The sequence below is a fragment of the Xenopus tropicalis genome, chromosome 2 (assembly GCF_000004195.4).
Source record: "Xenopus tropicalis strain Nigerian chromosome 2, UCB_Xtro_10.0, whole genome shotgun sequence".
NCBI classification, from domain to species: Eukaryota; Metazoa; Chordata; class Amphibia; order Anura; family Pipidae; genus Xenopus; species Xenopus tropicalis.
Window position 1 is genome coordinate 78,146,491 of NC_030678.2, and position 13,245 is coordinate 78,159,735.

Consider the following 13,245-nt stretch of genomic DNA (forward strand, 5'->3'; position numbering starts at 1 on the left):
CTTTCAGATTAGACTGTAGCGTTCTATTCTAATAGTCTCTTGCAGCAAGGCACGCTGGGATACGTAGTTTCTAGTGTTCTTTTTATCCCTATATGATGGCTGTATCGGAGACTTTAAATAAGTCAGTATACAGAGCTTAGTGGCTCATGGGACATCTCAAGAGAATTGGCTCATAACTGAACCCCTGTCAGGTTTGTGTGCATGCATGCAGACCGAGTCTGTGGGTGATAGTTTGTAGCTGGTATAAAGGTATTCTGGTAACTGTAGTTTCTATAGTTCAGCGGCAAGGCATTCTGGAAGGTGTAGTTTTGTAATAGGTTATCTAATGTAATATACGCACGTTTGTTGTGGAAGCGATTCAAATATTTTTGTGGTGTTTTCTGTCACGTGTATGAATGAAACAGAGTAGGGGAATGTGGATATGTGAGCAAGCTGGAGTTTTAAGGCTCGTTATATCAAGAGATGTTTAAAAAAATTGCCAGCAAAAAAATTGCAGCAATTTCTGAAATGTATGTAATCAGTAAAACTTGCATGTTTTACTCTTACATGACTTTTACATTTTTTTTTTCTTAAATAATTACTGAAATCATTTTGCCACCTTAGACCTCCTACAGCCCTATTGTTTTAAATGGGAGTGACAGAAAATAGCAATATTTTAATAACCATTGATGAAATGTCTGTAGTCAAGCTCAGACTTCTGGAAATGATACATACTCACAGGTGTAGGGTGGCAGATCTTATGTAGGGGGGCAGCAAGTTTGCGCATCTCTTAACTTAAATGGGAACCATCCCTTTTATCTTTTAGTATGTTATAGAATGGCATGTTCTAAGCAATGTTTCAACTGGTAATCATTATTTTTTTTTTTTTATCGTTTTGAAACTATCTGCCGTCTTCAGTCAACTTGTGGCTTTCAAATCGGGGTCACTGACCCCAGCAGCCAAAAAACTATTGCTCTGTGAGGCTACAGTTTTGCTGCTGTTGTTAATTTTTATAACTGATTTTTCTATTCGGGTCCTCTTCTATTTCTATAACAGTCTCTCGTTTAAACCACTCCCTGGTTGCTATAGTAATTTGGACCCTAGCAACCCTGTAACTCCAAATTGGAGAGCTGCTGAACAAAACAAATACCAACTAAAAATTGTCTAAAAATAATAAAAAATGAAAACCAATTGCAAATTATCTCAGATTATCACTCTATACATCACACTAAAAGTTAATTTACAGGTAAACAACCCCTTCAACAAAAATTGTAAATGGAATATTTTTTCTAACAGACTTCCTCCTTAATAATACTCTCTACATTCTATAACATACTAAAAGTTAATTCAAAGGTGAACAACCCCTTTAAAGTGGTGGGTTATCTTTAAGTTAACCTTTAATGTGTTATAAAATGGACTACTTCTACCAACTCTGCAATTGGTCTTCATAATTTATTTATTAATTGATATTTTTTTAATTATTTGCCTTCTTCTTCTACTTCTTTACTGACCCCAGGAACTAAAAAACTGTTGCTTTGTGAGTTTACATTTGATTATTATGTTATTGCCCCCTACTAGTCATATTCCAGTCTCTCATTCAAACCACTGCCTGCTTGCTAATATAAACAATATTCTAGCAACTCGGATAGGTTGAGCTGAACAAAAAGCTAAATAACTGAAAAACCACCAATAATAAAAAATGAAAACCAATTGCAAATTATCTCAGAATATCACCCTATACATCACACTAAAAGTTAATTTTACAGGTAAACAACCCCTTCAACAAAAATTGTAAATGGAATAATTTTTCTAACAGACTTCTTCCTTTTTTAATTGTTATTACTGGGAGGGCCATGGGTCAATACACTGGCACCATGAAGAGAGACATCCTAGGGCAGCCTGGATTGTAAATACAGACCTGGTCTTAGTCATTCAAAAGCCATGGCATTTTACTACTTTGATGACATTTCTGCTTCATCACTCCTCAAACAAGCGGGGAAAGTGCAATAATAAAACCATTGTACAATAATTTTTCTTTTTTTCTTTTTTATGCTATTTTTTTGGTTTTGCTTTTTCAATTAAACAACATCTTTCATGTTTATTCTCTCATGCGCATGCTCTACTTGCACAGATATACTTTCAACATACCTGCCAAATGTTTGCTTTATGGACATATTTAAAATATAAGTCACTATGCTTACTGCTCATACTACACGCAAAGGAATTGCATAATTGATGTTGCCTTATACATTGCCAAAATTTAGCAGTTGGTGTTTGGCAAGTTCTCACTGTAACAACTGAGAATCATTTTTAGGTGCACTTTGCCACTGGGCCTTAACAACCAGTATACCTAACATGTTTATAATGATCCATATGTGTTATATAGGTATGCCTTATACCTTCTCATACATTGAAATATTTCTGTGCACTTCATAGTAGAGGTCATTCCGTCTCACATGCTGTCTGAGGGGGACTTCCTGGTGCAAACTCTGCTCTAGAAATTTCTTTTATTTCTTATATTTTGGCTTTTTAATCAACATGGTGGATTTGCACCTATGGGTTCAAGCCGCTTCCATCCCCATGGACTAAAAATATCTTTGATAATGTTACCACTGCTGACACCTCTCACCATACTTCATGACAAGGGTAGCGCTGTTTCTTGACAGAGAGGGTTTGGGCAGATTGATACCCCACACCCCAGCATTGCAGGTTTCATGAATATATTGCTTCTCACATAAATATTATTAGGGATGAATAATATGAATACTGACTTCTACACAAAAGGTTTGTCCGAATACAATTACATTCTGTACCTATTTACTGAGGCAATGTAGACCTTGTCAGACCCCCAAAACACTTGGCTTTTAACCTGAGCTTTTGAAAGTTATGTATTAATAATGCCAGTTACTAACTATAATATTTAAACTGCTTTGTTACATAGCTTGCTTATTTAATAGGATGTTATATATACTTTGATAGATAGAGGTATGTTCTGCTTGGGTATGCAGAGTTACACTAACAGCTAGTAAAACTTGAAAATATAGAATGTTACTTTTCTTTTTTTTTGTCTGTAATATTAATACCTTCAAAATAAAATATTTCTGTCTCTGCAGAAAAAGGTATTTTGAATTTCATAGCTGAAAGCAAAAGCTTTTCTTTGCACTAGTGACTTTATGATCTCTCGCAGGAATGTTCTGCTGTAGCCAGAATTAAGTTTCCTGTTTTACAAAACAGGAAGTTAAATATACAAAGGAAATTTGCTTCTATAAGAATACTGCTTGTTCATAGGAATTTGTAAATTCAAAAGACACCTTTGGTCCTAAATGGGTGCTTCCCAGTGGACAGCTGGCTAAAACAGTGGATGGGAGAAGAAATACTGTTCAGCAGTGGCACACATAGGGGAAAGTTGTGCTAAACCATTAAATTTTAAACCATTAGGTGGTGCAATGAGGTTGTGACCACAAAGTACATACAGGCAACAAGAGATCCTCTGCACTCACATACCGTATACAGTCAGGAACATAAGTATTTGAACACCCTGCAATTTTGCAAGTTCTCCCACTTAGAAATCATGGAGGGGTCTGAAATTCACATTGTAGGTGCATTCCCACTGTGAGAGACAGAATTTTTAAAAAAATCAGGAAATCACATTGTATGATTTTTAAAGAATGTATTTGTATTGCACTGCTGCACATAAGTATTTGAACACCTGGCAATCTCAAGAATTCTGGCTCTCAAAGACCTGTTACTCTGCCTTTAAATAGTCCACCTCTACTCCACTCATTAATCTAAATTATGGAAAAGGCTGGAAAGGGCTACGGGGCAATTGCCAAGCAGCTTGGTGAAAATAGATCAACTGTTGGAGCAATTGTTAGAAAATGGAAGAGGCTAAAGACGACTGGGGCTCCATGCAAGATCTCACCTTGTGGGGTATCACTGATGATAAGAAAGGTGAGGAATCAGCCCAGAACTACAAGGGAGGAGCTTGTCAATGACATGAAGAGAGCTGAGACCACAGTTTCAAAGGTCACTGTCGGTATACTTATATTCCTCACTGTAATATATTATTATTATTAACATTTATTTATAAAGCGCCAACATATTCCGCAGCGCTGTACAATAAGATATATAACATATACCATATATAATAATACTGCCTAGGATTATCAGCCAGTCACAACTGAACTAACTTTTCTTAGTGCCTACTCTGGTTGGTCATGTTTTTTGCTGGTATTTCTTAGTTATTGACTATATATGATGTGTAGAGTGAGCATGCATTATATTTGTATTCTTTATAGTTTCACAAGCGCATTACTATGTCGAATAATTCTAGAAATCTCTGCAACTATTAACAACACAATCCTACCCTTTTGTAGGGTAGGATTGTGGGGGGTCTTCTGGTTGTCTTTAATTCTGTCATCTATTTTATTCTTGTATCCAAAAAACAACTAAATTAAGCCACTGTCACCTAAGTAACATCTCTAAAATATGTGGCTTACTCCATACATATGTTTGTCACACAGGATACAACCAAAATTATATTTAAGTCCCCTCTGGTGTTGAACCTTGATTATTATAACCCTCTGTAAACTGCTTCTTTACCAATCATTTCCCTCTCTGGGGGGTCTTCTGGTTGTCTTTAATTCTGTCATCTATTTTATTCTTGTATCCAATAAACAACTAAATTAAGCCACTGTCACCTAAGTAACATCTCTAAAATATGTGGCTTACTCCATACATATGTTTGTCACACAGGATACAACCAAAATGATATTTAAGTCCCCTCTGGTGTCGAACCTTGACTATTATAACCCTCTGTAAACTGCTTCTTTACCACTCATTTCCCTCTGCAAGGCCCTTACACCTGCTATCCTTTCTACCTATTTGATCCTGCCAGTTTTTATACTGTTACTATGTAATGCTACTATTTAGCATGCAAATTACTATAATTGACCAGAGGTTTCCACAACACTGTCCCAAGCTATATCTGTAACTAAGTTTTTTGTTAACTTCTGCCAATTATCTGCTGACTGATTATCATGGATGCAGCCCTCAGTTATCAGCACATGCACAGACTATGTGCTGATCACAGAAGAGCTGGGTACCCCCCCCCCCTTTCCCACCAGATATACCTGCAAATATACAGTGGTTTTTCCATGCATATTAGTTACCATATTGCCACCTAAGAGTTGCCCCCCATAAAGCTGCCACTATTGGCACAGGGTTCCTATATGCCATGGGTCCCCAACCTTTCTTACTCGTGAGCCATGGCCAAATGTAAAAAGACTTGGAGAGCAACACAAGCATCATAAAAGTCCATGGAGTTGCCAAATAAGGACTAAGATTGGCTATTAGGTAGCCTCTATGCACACTTTACAGGCTTTATTTAACTACCTGGTTTGGGGGCACTGAGAGCAACATCCAAGGGGTTGGTGAACAACATGTTGCTCACGAGTCACGGGTTGGGGGTCACTGATATATGCTAAATACAACCCTGCTAGTAATCACTGTTCACATTACATTTTTATATATACAGTTTCTCTGGAATTCCCATCCATTTTGCATCACAATTTCCACCACATTCTCAGCTCTAAACTGTTAAAACATTTGCATTAGTCTCATTTCTAAAATAAAAATTATAAACCTTAGCCATGAACTGTGCTTCACTGCCTGTTTACACAAATCACAATTTCCAGACTGTTCAACATGCCTGGCCACCAAAACCCCATCCTCACTGCATCTTCTTACAATAATGTATATAGTTTTACATACCCATTTATAGGCCCAACTCCTTTTGTACAGTGCTTCTCTATATGGTGCTTTGTATCTAAAAGATTGTCTCTACATTTTTATTAGTCTTTTGCATTTTTCAGCTTGTACCCACAATTAATGCAATCTGAACCTCAAGCTGGATTTCAAGGGCTCCAGCACCTTGCTTTTAAGGAGCCTCATGTTTTTAAACATGTTGTAAAGTGTGCAAAATTCTGAAAAAAACTTAACTGAGATTTTTGAGACCCAAAAAAATGTAAACTGAAAGAAAATGATACATCAGGGTACCCAGAGTATCTGTATAAGCTGAAGTAGTGAATAAACATAGATTATTTCAATGAAGGTTGAACTGCAGGGCAATTTCCCACAGTAGATCTATACACTTAAGACTGAGCCTCCTACCTTCTAGGATATACTGACTTAGATCTTCTTCTTATGTTTTTCTCTACTCTTTCAATATCCTGTTGCCTGATGAGCTCACTGCTTTTAGATGGAAGGCTAAAAGGAGGGCTGAATTACCATAATTCTCTGTCAAAAGATTTCTTGTGTCTGTAATTCATGTGCCAGAGACATGCAGCTCTCTGCTCTCTCTCCCCTCTCCTGCTCCCCCCTCCCTCAAGAATGCTAAGAACTCACTCCCCCCCCTTTAGGAATGTGGATCTGATCCAATCAGCAGGAAGCTGACTCATAGTCTTACAAACTGAGCATGTACACTTGGTCTGGGTCTCGGTGCAGGAGTGAGGCATTATGGGAACTTTCTTTACACAGCTCAGCGTTTTTTCTTCCTGTTTGGCTTCTGATCATCTGAACAGGTGAAATATGGGGAGACTTAAGGGCACTATTGAGACAACTGAAGGTATGCCTGCAGCTTGAGATTAACTCTTTATTAGCCTTTCCTTCTCCTTTAAAAGGAGGCTGACTGCAACAGGCTGTTTTGCTATGTATTGTACAGCCAATAGACTGTTTATTTTCTGCAACAAATGACTGTGTCAGTGAACACTGTACGAAGTCTCAGCTAGCAGTTGTATATTTGGATGCACTCATGGATGTTTTATAGTGAGGTGAGAGCCATGACTTGGATATCACTTGTATGGCAGCAGTAAAGATAAAAATGATTGACTTTTGAGTCTTTTTATAACCACAATCCCTGTTTACTTTATCTGTTTCATATGGCTGTAAAGTCTCATATAGCTGTAAAAAAAGCGGTACAGAAATCGACATCCAGTACTGATATGGCTAGTTGTAATGTACATCTATGTCCTGGACATAATTACTCTCTAACTGTGCACTAATGGGCCTTATTTTGCTCCCCTAAGGGGGCAGTAAGGGTGGCAAGATAAGGCTCCAGAGTGCTTGGTTAGAGAGCTCTTGCATATTAAGTTTTTCTAGACTGAATTATAATGGGTTATTCCAGGATTTTTTTTACTTTAGGGGTTCAATTTTTTCTTGAGTATTTGCTTAGGGCCTGTTTGGGTGAAAAGTTTAAATTTATACAAATATATATTTTGTTTATTAACAACAATTAAGGGTGAAGACAAACGGAGCTACTAATAAGCGTTCACCCTCAACTCCCTTTCAAGCTGGGCTTCACAAAATTAAAACCACAGATAATCACTCACAAAGTATCTCTGGCCTTCAGCCAGAGACACCTCTTCCAGTGTTTTGGATCCCCTTATGCTGATGGCCATTGGGGAGATTAGTCGCCTGGGTTAAATCTTGGTTACCGCGGGTGACTAATCTGCCCAAAATGCCTTCCCAATGGCACCAAAGTTCTCTCCTGCAGGAAACTGTGCACAACTTAAGAAAACAAAGCCACATATATGCCTTTCTGGCAATTCACTTTATTGTCTCCCCATGGGCCATTGCCCTTACGGGGCTGGCCCCGCAGTTGGTAAACTAGTGAATTCATTAAATCACAATGGTAAGTGCATTATTTTTATGTATGTTATTATCAATGTTAGTATAGTACCAACATATACCACAACACATATACATCTTTCATATCAGTCCCTGAACCAATGAAGTTTACAAATGCCAGAGAAACTGCTATAAGATGCCTTAGGCTATTTAAGGTACCAACAGGCCCTGGGCAATCATTTTTTGGTGGGCCCCCACTGCCCCAAGAAATTTGTGATAGAATAAGCCTCAAGCATGTCAATTTCAATATAGCAAGGCAGGCAGTGAATAAATGGTCTGTGATTACTGAAGATGCCGCCCTGGACCAATAGCCCTGGGAGCAGAATATTTACAAAATAGTGATGCAACAAGAAAAAAAGACAGAAGTTAAAACAAACGATTATACTGTAGAGCTCTTCTTGTTGGTAAAAATGATGGGTCTGCATCCATGGAGAATGCTTCTTACAAAATTTGCCCCAGGTTAAATGTGTGCTAATGGACCCCCTATTCTGGTGGGCCACAGGCAAATGCTTCTTTTGTGCATTTATTAAAATGGCCCTGGGTGGAAGGCTGTTTGAGCTTCTTTGTACTTGAAATGCCAGGGCCTATTGAATCCCAGGCCAGGCCTGCCAGTGTCTATGCTTTTGGAGTGTTGAAGGAAACTGGAATACTTGGAGGGAATCCACACAAACATGAGATACTAATACATTGCAAAGAGTGCCTATATTAGTGATGTGAGGGTTGGAAATTTTTCAAAACCTGCCCATTTTCAACCTGGGTATGATCTGGCCCAAGGTTGAGAAGGGAATTCAGAGCCCTAACCCAACCGGGGCCTGCCCTACCCTCTTGCCTGACATCATAGATGATGTGATAGGGGTGGGCTCCAGGAATTTGCACTTCCAAAGTGATGTGTGCTGTGGCAGAGGAAGTATAACTAGCACCTGATCTAGACCTGATGTGCAGACCCAAACCTGCCTCACTGGTGGGTAAACCCATGGGCCAGGGCGGGTTTCAGCACAGCGTGCACATCATTAGTCTACATCGAATCTCTTTTACCTTATCTATAGGCTATATTTTGAAAAGTACATATCTATAAGCTGATTTAATAACTTTAAGTTGAGTTTTATTATCTTAAAATAAGGGAACCTTTATTTATAAACTATCCAAAATACCATAATCTTTAAACTGATGGTTCCAACACTGACCCAGAATTTTGGTGCCAGCAACATAACTACTCTGCACTGGGCCCCCTGCAAAAAAGTAGCAAACTCACCCGAGCCCCCTGCCCTGATGCTTCCTCCCTCACTCTGATGCCCCCTGCCCACTTACCTCTCGTACCTGGGAGAGAGCCTGGAGCAGAGATGTACATGAAAAATGGAGGAAGCAGACCCCACACTCTGGGCCCTCCTGTAGTCTGCCCTGCCCCCCCCCCCCCCCCCCCCGCAACCGCAGGGTCTGCTTCCTTTATTGTTATGCCACTGTTTGGTGCTTTATTTACAAATTTAGCTCATTACTAATCTGTCCATAAATGGACTGATTAAAAATGGGTAACAAGAGTTAATATAAATTTGCCTCTGCCCATTAATTTGCTGGTCAAGCAGTATGCATATTCTGGGTTTCTGTGAGAGCACAGTGCCTCATAGGATCCAGAGGGATGGAATATAACAGTGTCGCTTTTTTGGATAATCATATGGCAAATATTGTTAGAAAAACATATTTTTAATATGAATACTTTATTTAAATAAAATAATGTCTAAAATGTGGGATGTTTTATGTGCTGCATTTTTATAGAGGCATGCAATGTTTAGAAGTATATTTTCAATTTTAGTTCCCTTGTATTATGAACTCTGCTGCCTGTTAAATTGAGATATAGGTAGCTGGGGCTTATTTATACAGACAAAATTGCCAAGATTCCAATATGTGGATAAGAAGGTAGGAAGGGTAAATATAAAAACGATTATTATTACTATTTTATATAAATGTAAATACTTAAAATATATAATGTAAATTAGCCATAAAATATGGATTTATCTTTTTTAACATGCAAGAACAGGCAGAACACATATTTTATGCAAGCCCTACTTATTTGGCTCATGGTAAACATAAACATACTTTTTAACTTTTATACTGACCTATATAAGCGATAGTCATCATTAATATACTGTATGTCATGGATATCTGGGCACCTCCGTTCTGTCAGGGGTAGAAAAAAATAGTATGTGAAATGGCATGGGGCCCAATAAGCCTTAATTTAGGGGCAAAACTTGCACTGGGTCTCTCCTCGGTTGATCTATGCTGTGGCCCCAAAATGGCTGTTTGCTAATGTCATTTAATGTCACCTTACTTATATCCCCCAACTATGATGTTGATATATTTCTTCTTAACTCGGTTGTTTCTACTATTTCTGTAGCAAATTGATGCTTGATGCTTTAAATCCCATGATTATTGTTATTGCATCTACTATAGAATACAGGCAGCCAGAGTGAAAAGCAGAAGACAGATTAAAGGGATACTGTCATGATTTTTATGGTATACTTTTTATTTCTAAACCACACTGGTTGCATAGCAATATTCACTCTACCATTTAAAATTGTATTCTTGAACCAGCAAATGTATTTTTTTAGTTGTAATATTGGTGTGTAGGCAGCCATCTCAGTGCACTGTGCCTGAGTCTGAGCTTTCAGAAAGAGCCAGCGCTCCCATGTGACTGGACAAGTCCCAAGGCGGACTTGGGTTTCTTACTATTGAGTGTTATTCTGATATCTACTGGGAATTTCTACCTTCCCATTGCTCTGCTGATTGGCTGCTTGGGGGGAAGGGAGGGGTCGATACCACTGCAACTTGCAGCATAACAGTAAAGTGTGACTGAAGTTTTTCAAAGCACAGGTCACATGGCTGTGGCACCCTGGGAAATGACGAGTATGACTAGCCCCATGTGAAATTTCAAAATTAACTATAAATAAATCTGTTTGTGTTTTTGAAAAATTGATTTCAGTGTAGGATTCTGCTGGAGAAGCTCTATTAACTGATGCATTTTGAAAAAAACATGTTTTCCCATGACAGTATTCCTTTAAGAATACTGTGCTGTATTAAGTTATTCCTTTGTGTTTTTTGTAGCTTTGGTTGATTGTGTTGTCAAATTAATTCCTATGGCGCAAGTTTATGTAATAAGAATTAGAGTACTTGGAGTTTTATTAGAATCTATATGTAATATAGTTTTGAAGGGTTACCTATGTGGCTGTACAGTGAAGCCTGGGATGTTTGGCTAGCTTACTGTCACATCTTGAAAGGCAAAATTTAAAGGCTTGAAATGAGCAAGTCTGAATAGAGGGTGTGGTAATTCAATGAATGAATGAGCACCGCTAAACCGTGCCACTCTGTGGGGCAGTGAGAAAGATGACCTCTCCTTCCATGTGTAATCTGTTCATTTTTGTCCCTTCAAACATGTATGCACCAGTGTCTCTCCCTACATTTTTATTTCATGGAAATGTATTTTGAAAAAAAGAGAGATGTTTTCCTATGATATTGTTTCTTTAAAGGAATCTGTCATGAGAAAACATGTTCAAAACACATCAGTTAAAGGAGCAGGAAAGCCTAAGTCACTTGGGGGTGCCAAAATGTTAGTGACTTTAATCACTTACCTTGTACCCCGGGCTGGTGTCCCTGTTAAGAGAGAACACTACCAGCCTGGGGGGTAGCTGCAAGTGCTTCCTTCATCCGCGTTGGTGCGCTGCGCATACACATTAGAGTGAAAAGCTGAACTTTAACAACAAAGTTGATTTTTCACTCTGATGCACATGCGCCAGCCCAGGGATTTTGCCGCAGAAGAAACGCATAAGAAGGAAGCGCTCGCTACAGGTACCCCGGGCTGGTGCGGTTTTCTCCTAACAGGGACAACCAGCCCAGGGTACAAGGTAAGCGATTAAAGTCACTTGGGGGTGCCTAACATTTTGGCACCCCCAAGTGACTTAGACTTTCCTTCTCCTTTAATAGAGCTTTCCCAGCAGAATCCTGTATTGAAATCTGTTTTATAAACATAAACAGATCTTTTTTTTATATTTAATTTTAAAATTTCACATGGGGCTAGCCATATTCTTCTTTTCCCAGGGTGCTACAGCCATGTAACCTGTGCTTTGGTAAACTTCAGTCACACTTTACTGCTGCATTGCAAGATGAAGTGATATCAATGGTAAGGAAGCAAGATAGCAGCTCCCAGTAGATCAGAATATCACTGAATAGTAAAAAAATCCAAGTCTAATGTGTAGCGCTGACTCTTTCTGAAAGTTCAGACCCATCCACAAAGAGCTAAGATGGCTGCCAACACACTAATATTACAACTAAAAAAAATACATGTGTTGGTTCAAGAATAACATTTTAAATGGTAGAGTGAATTATTTGTGTAAACAATGTAATTTAGAAATAAAAAGTACACCATAAAAATCATGACAGTATCTCTTTAACCAATTACTTTTAACTGGAAGACATTCTGACTGTTTGCAAAGTTTGAAAATGTAAAAAATTATAGAAAGGTGCATGTTCAGCTGTCGCACCAAGCCCTTTAAGCTAATCCTCCTCATCAAGAGGTTGCTGGTACCATGCCCAGCCACAGGATTTTATGATCCTATTTGCCGACAGGGAAGGTAACGATAGGGCTAGCATTCACAGTAGTTGCTGATCACAGTTAGGGACCTAAGTGATTATACTATATTTTTGCAAAACAGTTTGAAATTTGGTAGGTATTGATGTTTGGAAAGAATTTTTAAAGAGGCAGGATTTATACTTGGTGATTGGTTGTGCTTACTTTATAATCACTTACTGAATTAAACACTAATGTGGCCAACTTAATATGATTTCCCCATCTGTGAGGAGTGGTTGAGCCAGGTAAGGCACTGGGTGGGGTGCTGACGGCTGAGAAGCCTGAGACTGATTTCTGAGTCAGCTCTTTGTGACCTTGTGCAACAGACAAATTATCATTGTGCTTCAGGCACTAACATCTAAAGCCTTTATTCATCAACAGTTTAAACACTAAAATTATGTTTCCTAGAAAAAAAAAGCTGGGCTATATTAAGCTGATGTAAAATGCCAGATTACACTGAATGTTATTGATATATGCCAGTGCTATCCAAGTTCTTAGATATGGACAGGGTCGGACCTGCCCAGACCCTATCCCCGCCAGAGCTCCCCCGTGCCAGTCATCTCCCTCCCCCGACGCGCTGGAGCTAAGTTTAATTTCTATGCGTTTGGGTGAGGGGCTGTTGGGGGCTTCTGCAAGGGTTGTGGGGGCCCCAGGGTGGCAGCCCCGGTGGGCCTTGCACCCCCCAGTCTGACACTGGATATGGAAGGCTGTGCATGTGCTCTTAAGCTGGCCATACACTGAAAGATCCTTTGGGCCACACAATTAGATCAGAGCAATGGGAATACAGGCCAATCCCAATCAATATTTGGCTAATTTTTTTCCCACAGTCGGGCAAACCTTGTTGTTGGGCCCCATTATACATAAGTAGATAAGCTACCGACTTGGTTTGAAGGGGTTGAAACAGCAAATTCTGCCTGTGTTTGGCTACCTTTAAATGTTGGAGGGCCACACACTCACTTAAAGTT